Here is a 9,850-nt window from a genome sequence, read left to right on the forward strand (position 1 = left end):
TCAAGCGATCTGCCCACCTTGGCCTCCCAAAGTGCTGGGATTACAGGCATGACACCATGCCCGGCCCTATAGTCTCAATATTTTGGGAGACTGAGGTGGAAGACTGCCTGAGCCAGGAGTTCCAGAGCAGCCTGGGTAACATGCGGAGAACTTGTCTCTACAAAAAAGTTAAAAATTAGCTGGGCATGGTGGCAGACAACTGTGGTACCAGCTACTTGGGAGGCTGAGGTGGGAGGATCACTTGAACCTAGGAGATTGAGGCTGCAGTGAGCTGTGATTGCACCACTACACTCCAGCCTAGGTGACACTGTGAGACATTCCCTAACTTCCAACTCGTCAACTATTCTTTTTCCAGTTAAAAACAAACAAACAAACAGAGGTGGAGAGAAAACAGGAGTCAACCTAGGAAGGGGAGGACAATGTTTGGTTTAAACATATAGACATCATTTTTTTTGTTGTTGTTGAGACAGAGTCTCGCTCTGTTGCCCAGGCTGGAGTGTAGTGGCATGATCTCGGCTCACTGCAACCTCTGCCTCCCAGATTCAAGCGATTCTTCTGCTTCAGCCTCCTGAGTAGCTGGGACTACAGGTGTGCACCACCACACCCGGCTAATGTTTTGTATTTTTAGTAAACATGGGGTTTCACCATATTGGCCAGGCTGGTCTCGAACTCCTGACCTCGTGATCCACCTGCCTCAGCCTCCCAAAGTGCTGGGATTACAGGTGTGAGTCAACGCTTCTGGCTGGCATTGTTTTTTAATTCTTGTGTTTACTCATTCCAGAAAACATTTATTGTGCACCGACTTACACTTAGTGGTATGCCAGCTGCCTTGAAGGGAGCAAGTGTGAAGCGTGGCTTCTACCCTCCAGTTGCTCACATGTTGCTCACAGTTCAGTGGAAGAGATACCAAGGAAATAGGCAAACATAGTCAGGTGTAAAACGTGCTATCACAGAATCACGGACAAAACACCAGGGGTACAATCATGATGAATCTGTTTGAGGGAAAGTTTCGGAAAGACTTTGCAGAGTGTAACATCAACATTTGAGTTGAAGTTTTTTGTTGTTGTTGTTGTTGTTTGCTTTTAAGAGGGAATCTTGCTCTGTCACCCAGGCTAGAGTACAATGGTGCAATCTTGGCTCACTGCAACCTCCACCTCTCAGGTTCAAGCGATTCTCCTGCCTCAGCCTCCTTAGTAGCTGGGACTACAGACACGTGCCGCCTCTCCTGGCTAATTTTTGTATTTTTGTAGCGATGAGGTTTCACCCTGTTGCCAGGCTGGTCTCGAACTTCTGACCTCAGATGATCTGCCCACCTCGGCCTCCCAAAGTGCTGGGATACAGGCGTGAGCCTCTGTTTCCGGTCTTAAGCGGACTTTTGAAGGTTGAGTGTAGTTTGCTAGACAAAGAAAGAAATGAGGGTAAGGATTAGAAAGGATTGGTGAAAGGAGAGTGTGAGCAGAGCTTAGAAGAACAGAAACCAGGCTGGGCGCAGTGGCTCAGCCCTGTAATCCCAGCACTTTGGGAGGCTGAGGTGGGTGGATCACCTGAGGTCAGGAGTTTGAGACCAGCCTGACCAACATGGAGAAACCCCGTATGTACTAAAAACACAAAATTAGCTGGGAGGAGTGCTTGAATCTGGGAGGCAGAGGTTGCAGTGAGCCGAGATCGCGTCATCGCACTCTAGCCTGGGCAACGAGAGCAAAACTCCATCTCAAAAAAAAAACAAGAAAAAAAAAAAAAACAAAGGAAGAAACCTTGTTTAGTCACAGAATGGAATCAGACAAGTTTTTTTCTTTAATTTTATTTTGATTATAGAAGTAATGTTATCAGTTAGAGTTGTATTTGGCTGTGAATAACAGAAAACCCAATGAGCCATAACTTAAGCAAACAGAGGTTACTCATCTCACACAAAAATAAATCCAGAGCTGCAAAGCCCGGGGATCTTCCCATCTTTCCTCTCCTTCATTTGGAAGTGAAGTCCAACAGCCTGAGGCTTGGTGCTTCATGGTCACAGAAAGGCGGTTGCATCTGTAGGCTTTGCAGCCACATTCCAAATGAAGAAAAAAGTATGGAAGTCCAAAGGGACATATCAGCTGAACTTCCCTCTTAAAATAAAAAACAATAATAAAAATTTTTAAAAATTCTAGGCTGGGCGCAGTGGCTCATGCCTATAATCCCAGCAGCACTTCGGGAGGCCGAGGTGGACAGATCAACTTTAGGTTGGGAGTTTGACACCAGCCTGCCCAACATGGCAAAACTCCGGCTCTATGAAAAATACAAAAATTAGCCAGGTGTGGTGGTGGGCGCCTGTAATTCCAGCTACTCGGGAGGCTGAGACATGAGAACTGCTTGAACCCAGGAGGCGGAGGTTGCAGTGAGCTGAGATCGCACCACTGCATTCCACTCCAGCTTCCGTGACACAGCGAGATATTCTATCAAAATAAATAAATAAATACATAAAATAAATAAATGAAAATTCTAGAAGCAGAAGCATATCCATGACTTTCTTTTGTAACTCATTACCTAGAAATGAATCACATACAAGAAAATCTTGGAATGGTTTTCGCAAAGACAATCAATGCTATCTTTATAGGAAGGAAGGAGAGAGTACATGTTGGGTAGATAGCAAGCAGTTCCTGCCTCAGTTATACAGTCACACTATAGTAAGGGCAGGATATAAAAGAATAACAGACCGGGCACGGTGGCTCACGCTTGTAATCCCAGCACTTTGGGGAGTCGAGGTGGGTGGGTCACCTGAGGTCAAGAGTTCGAGACCAGCCTGACCAACATGGAGAAATCCCATCTCTACTAAAAATACAAAATTAACCAGGTGTGGTGGCACATGCCTGTAATCCCAGCTACGTGGGAGGCTGAGGCAGGAAAATCACTTGAACTCAGGAAGCAGAGGTTGTGGTGAGCCGAGATTGCTCCATTGCACTCCAGCCTGGGCAATAAGAGTGAAACTCTGTCTCAAAGCAAAAACAAAAAACAAAACAAAAAAAAGAATAACAATTACTCAAATTCCACAATCATAGCAATAACAACTATTCATTTACTATTATTTTCCTTAAATCATATTTATATGTCTAGTTTATTTGCTATAATTATAATCATTATGTATTTACTATTTTGTCCTGCTATTTATATTTGTTTATTCATTTATTTATTTATTGACACAGAGTCTTGCTCTGTCGCCCAGGCTGGAGTGCAGTGGTTCTCTCTAGGCTTACTGCAAACTCTACCTCCTGGGTTCAAGCGATTCTCCTACCTCAGCCTCCCAAGTAGCTGGGATTACAGGCATGCACCACCATGCCTTGTTAATTTTGTATTTTTAGTAGAGATGGGGTTTCTCCATGTTGGTCAGACTGGTCTTGAACTCCCGACCTCAGGTGATCTGCCTGCCTTGGCCTCCCAAAGTGCTGGGATTACAGACGTGAGCCACTGCGCCCAGCCTTATTTTTATTTTTGAGTTGGGGTCTTGTTCTGTCATCCAGGCTGGAGTGCAGTAACGCAATCATGGCTCACAGAAGCCTGGACTTCCTGGACTCACGTCATCCTTCCATCTCAGCCTCCTGAGTAGCTGGAACTACATGCATGCACCACCATGCCTGGCTACTTTTTTTTTTATATTTTATAGAGATGGGGTTTTACTATGTTGCTTAGGTTGGTCTCAAACTCCTAGGCTCAAGCAGTCCTCCCACTCAGTCTCCCAAAGTGCTGGGATTACAGGTGTGAGCCCCCTGCCCAGCCAGCATTCAATTTTTAAATAATTTTTTATAGAGGTGGGGTCTCACTTTGTTGCCCTGGTTGACCTCAAGTGATCCTTCCACCTTAGCCTCCCAAAGACTCTGGAATTACAAGTATGAGTTCTTCAATTTGTACTGAACCTGTGGTAGGCAGAATAGTGGTCCCCCAAAGATGTCCAAGTGCTAATGTGAAGGACTGGTGAATGTGCTAAGTTACCAGGCAATGAGGAGTTAAGGTTGCTAATCAACTGACCTTGAGGTAGGGAGATAATTTTAAATTATCCAGGTGGATAAAGATCCTTTTAAGTAGGAAAGGGAGGCAGAAGAGAGAGAACCAAAGAGACGGTATTGTGAGAAGGACTCAGTCAATGTTGCTGACTTTGAAAAATGGAGGAAAAAAGCTATGAACCAACAGTGTGAGAAGCAGCCTCTAGAAATCGAAAAAGTCAAAGAAGTAGATTGTCCTCTAGAGCCTCCAATAGGAAAGCAGCCCTGCTGAAATCTTAATTCGAACCCAGTGAGATCCATTCCAGACTTCTGACCCTCCTGAACTCTAAGATAACAAACGTCGGTTAAGATACTAAGTGTATGGTAATTTGTTACAGCAGCAATAGAAAACCAATTCAGTATCCAATGTGTAAGAAATAAGACTGTGGTGGCAATTAAAAGACTGTAGAGAAAAGTGGTAAGAGGCAGGGAGATCTGTTGGGATTTTTTTTTTTTTCCACCCATTTAGGGAAGTGATAATGAAGGCTTGACCCAAGACGGTGGGAATAAGAAAATGGAAAAGATTACAGATCACAAAATATTTAGGACCTAGAATAGACAGGCTAGTTGGATATGGGCTTAGGGAGAGGACAGCATTGAGAATAATGCAGACAATTGAGGTGAAGAGTAAAAGAGAACCAGGTATTGGAGGAAAGAATTCTTTGTAGGGCAACTTGAGCTGGAAATTCTCACAGGAAATCTTGGCAGAGATAGCTAGTAAGTAGTTGACCATGCATTTGAAACTGGAGAAAAGTGAAAGCTAAAATAATTTTAAAATGAAAAGTATTAAAGAGATGTTATACTCAGGTTAATTGTTAAAGTATTTTTAAGTGATTTCAGTGGGTAAGACATAGTGCTACAAACTGTGAGAAAGTCAATTGAATAAAAACACATTCCTTGCCAGAATTCTAGAAACTCACAATCAGCCTGTATCATTAACGCTTCATCTTGTTATGTGGTCATTTCTTTATTTTCATGTCTGCTTCCCCAAGTATATTCAGACCCTCTCCAGGCCTGGGACCCAGAAGCTCTGTCATTATTCTCTCAGTCATTGTGCACAATAACAGGCCTAGTACCTGATCATTAGCCAGTAAACAATTGTTAAGTGAATGACCAGGTAAAAGGAAGAGCTGTTAGAGAGTCCAACAAATCACTACAGAAATGCTGACCATGAAAAGGCTCCTATTTCATGCAACAGACTGCTTTCAAAATAACAGCAATTGAGTTGGCAACAGACTTCTCATCTGCAACTACAGAAGCCAAGTAACATGGAGTAACATCTTCAAAATGCCAAAGAAAAGTGACTGTTAACATAAAATTCAAACACCCAGCTGAACTATTCACAGTTGCAGAAAAAACGTAGACGTACAAAAAAATAACAATACTTACCTTGCCCTCACCCTTGACGCTTAATTTAAATAACTTCAACAAGACAAAAGTGAACTTAATGGAAAGAAGAAAAATAGAGAAAGCAACAATGAGAAAAACATCAATAAAGTATAATTTGTGGCAGGGCGCAGTGGCTCATGCCTATAATCCCAGAACTTTGGGAGGCCAAGGCGGGTGGATCACCTGAGGTCAGGAGTTTGAGACCAGCCTGGCCAACATGATGAAACCTTGTCTCTACTAAAAATGCAAAAGATATCCAGGAATGGTGGCATGCCCCTGTAATCCCAGCTACCCGAGAGGTTGAGGTGGGAGAACTGCTTGAACCCAGGAGGCGGAGGCTGCAATGAGCTGAGATTGTGCCACTGCACTCCAGCCTGGGTGACAGAGCAAGACCCCATCTCAAATATATATATATATACACATATACCTACTATTGCAATAATTACACTATATATATACACACATATATACACACATATACATATATAGTGTAATTATTGTAATAGTATTATTAATAATAAAAAGACATGTTTCATATAAGGTAGAACAAAAACTACGTAATGATGTGGAAATTAAGAAGAGGAAGGTAAGATGGAACCTAAACCACACTAAGGTCTTTGTCTAGATAACAGATTACTTTTTTTTTTCTTTTTTGAGATAGGGTCTTACTCTGTCACCCAGGCTGGAGTACAGTAGCGCAATCTTGGCTCACTGCAACCTCCACCGCTTGGGTTCAAGAAATTCTCTTGCCTCAGCCTCCTGAGTAGCTGGGATTACAGGCGTCCGCCACTATTCCTGGCTAATTTTTGCATTTTTCCTAGAGATGGGGTTTCGGCATGTTGGCCAGGCTGGTCTTGAACTCCTGACCTCAAGTGACCTGCCTGCCTCAGCCTCCCAAAGTGCTGGGATTACAAGCATGAGCCATCGTGTCCAGCCACAAATTACTTTGAATATCAGTAAAATATATCATATTTGAATAGATGCCAAAAATTTAAGGAACGGTCTTAAAAGTATAGAAATATTAGTTGTGTCGGCCGGGCGCGGTGGCTCAAGCCTGTAATCCCAGCACTTTGGGAGGCCGAGACGGGCGGATCACGAGGTCAGGAGATCGAGACCATGCTGGCTAACACGGTGAAACCCCGTCTCTACTAAAAAATACAAAAAATTAGCCGGGCGAGGTGGCGGGCGCCTGTGGTCCCAGCTACTCGGGAGGCTGAGGCGGGAGAATGGCGTGAACCCAGGAGGCGGAGCTTGCAGTGAGCTGAGATCCGGCCACTGCACTCCAGCCTGGGCGACAGAGCGAGACTCCGTCTCAAAAAAAAAAAAAAAAAAGAAATATTAGTTGTGTCTTCTAAATTGAAAAAGGAAATAAGAGGAAAAGTAAACTATTTCCAACACAAAAGAAGACAGAAAAAGGGGGAAATAAAAGAGTTGCTTCATTCGACTGCTCTTAGCCATGCTTTGGTACGGAGTTCCCTGGAGAAGCAACGCAGGTAAAAATACAAACACAAAATACAAAATACTACAGCAAAGCGGGAAGGTAAATGTTGTATAGCTATTGAGGCAATCAGACTACTGTATACAAAAGTAAGTTTCAGACAGGTAAAAGACATAGATGTCAAAACAAAAGAAACAACCATAAAAGGCTTGTAAGAAAATTAGACTCTTTTTTTTGAGATGGAGTTTCACTCTTGTCGCCCAGGCTGGAGTGTAATGGCACAATCTTGGTTCACTGCCACCTCTGCCTCCCGCTGGGTTCAAGCAATTCTCCTGCCTCAGCCTCCCAAGTAGCTGGGATTACAGGCATGCGCCACCAGGCCCAGCTAATTTTGTATTTTTAGTAGAGAGGGGATTTCTCCATGTTGGTCAGGCTGGTCTTGAACTCCCAACCTCAGGTGATCCACCCACCTAGGCCTCCCAAAGTGCTGGGATTACAGGTGTGAGCCACCACGTCTGGCCAAAAATTAGACTTTCTAAATAAAATTCTTCACCTCCATGCATTTTAAGAAGTGGTAGCCACTATGGAAGAGGAATCAGGGCGCTGTGGAGATAAAGCAAGGAACTGCTTTGGGTTGGGTGGGCAGCCTGCGGAGAAAGTGGTGTTTCAGATGAAACCAGAGGATGAGAAGGAGCTGGCCGGGGTTAGAGGTGCGTAAAGTGCCAGGTTGCAGGTAGGAGCTCAGGTTCAAGGGCAGAAGAGGGCTCCTGACATTGGAGAAAGGGAAAGGAGGCCCCTGAGGCAGAGCAGTGAAATCAAATCGGTGACACAGGGGACGTAAGAGTCGAGACTGGCAAGGTGAGTAGGGCTGGGTGATCCAGAGCCTTGCGAAGTTTAAGGAAACACCAGCTACTTTGTTTATTGTCTGACTGCCGCAGTGTGCTGAGGTGTGTCCGGGTTTGTTGAAGTCCTGACCTTTGTTCTTTCTCCTTCTTTACCCTCTGTATCTCCTTTTCCATCAGCTTAGAGCTCAGACCAACGCTTTACCAATGCAGCCAGTCCGTTTGGCAAACGGACTGTCTTGGACAAACTGGAAACACAAGTTCTAGAACATCTGAAGCAATTGTGGTGAGGCCACTTGTCAAATCACCAACTCCAGAGAGCAAAGAGCTCTCTACCTATTTCTTCCTTCCTCTCAGATTACGCCTTTGAAATAGGACCTGACTGTTAAAACTTCATGAGCTTATCAATATATCCAAGCCACTCCAACCCTCAAAAAATAAAACCCCATGACAAAAACTCTTTTGCCTTGGTGTGTTTCTGTCTCTCTACTCTTCTCAGTCAAGGTTCCCTCCTGGATCATTCAGGGTTCCAGCAGGACACAGATGGTGTGTTCATATGAAGAGAATTTGAGAAAGGTGTAATAAAGGACTGTCTGCAAAGGTGTGGGCAGGTTGCAGAGAAACACCAGGGGTGGCAGAAAATCCCAGGCCTAGCAAAGCAGAGCTGTTACCACTCTAGGCCTGAGAGGAGGTGGGAGGGAGTGGTTACCTGGACCCAGGAGGAGAGTCATGACCTCTGGTTGAGCAAATGTGGCAGACGCCTTAGGGAAGGAGTTGGGGGATATATGTATATCCCCATCTCACTCTCCTTCCCTCCAGTCTCCTCCTAGGGCTCACCGTTGGCCAAACTCAACAGCCATGGGAATCTGTTGGTGCTGCCTGTGTGCCCAGGACAGAGAGCAGAGCGGCAAAGCATTTAGTGTGAATCTGGAGGGACAAAAGGGAGCCATCTGGCACATTCCCTCATTCTTTGTCCTCACTCTGTGTTTAAAACCTGATTTATTTTCTCCACAGTCAACTGGAACTGCTCTGACCAAGTTCACCACGGACTTGGTAACTGCAAATCCACTGGGTACCTCTGAGGCCTCTCTGCTGCCTTCAGCACAGCTGACTGCTTTCTCTTTCCTGAAACACTTCTGTCTTATCTTCTGTGTTACCCCTTCCCCCGCTTTTTTTTGTTTGAGACAGAGTCTCACTCTGTCACCCAGGCTGGAGTGCAGTGATGCGATCTTGGCTCACTGCAACCTCCGCCTCTTGGGTTCAAGCAATTCTCCTGCCTCAGCCTCCCGAGTAGCTGGGATTACAGGTGACCGCCACCACGTCTGGCTAATTTTTGTATTTTTAGTAGAGATGGGGTTTCACCATGTTGGCCAGGATGGTCTCGAATTCTTGACCTCAAGTGTTCTACCCACCTCTGCCACCGAGGAGGAATAGGCAGGAACCACTGCGCCTGGCCTGTGTTACCCCTTTCTGCTTCTTCAGTGGCACGTTCTCAGAACCCCTGGCTGGCTTCGACTCCTTCTCTTCTGGTCAAGATTGGTGTCCCTCCGTGTTGCATCCTCAGCTCTCCTGATGATTACGTATGTTCTCAAAACCATTTGTCCAATCTTGAACTCCCCTTAGCTCCAAACCCAATAGAATCTTCATGTTCTCTGAGTATCTCCACTTGAATGTCTCACAGGCCTTCAAACCCAACACATCCCAAACTAAGTTTGTTATCTATATTGCCACCCAGGTCTCCTTCTCCTCCTGTGTTTTCCGTGTCATTTAGCTGTATTACTGTCACCTCCATCAACCAGGCTAGAAATCGGGTAGTCTTCCTAGATTATTATCTAACCTAAAATCAAACCTCTCACCAATCCTGACAATTCTACTTGTTAAGAAGTTTTCGACACACACACACACACAAAGGGAAGGAGCCATATTCTCGCTCGCGCTCGCCCTCGCGGCGGCGGCGGCGGCAGCGCAGGCGGGGAAGACGCGCAGCGGCCATTGAGTGCGCGCCGGCCAGGCGGCCGCGGGCGGAGCCAGCCCCCATTTCGAGCGGGGCTTCTCCCTGCACGGAGCCTGACAAAATGGGGGCGGCGGCGGCGCGGGCCTGCCGGGTGCACGTGGCGGCCTCGGGCCTGGGAGCCGGGCCGCGTCCCCTCGCGTCGGCGGCGCGGCCA

The sequence above is a fragment of the Theropithecus gelada genome, chromosome 5 (assembly GCF_003255815.1).
Source record: "Theropithecus gelada isolate Dixy chromosome 5, Tgel_1.0, whole genome shotgun sequence".
NCBI classification, from domain to species: domain Eukaryota; kingdom Metazoa; phylum Chordata; class Mammalia; order Primates; family Cercopithecidae; genus Theropithecus; species Theropithecus gelada.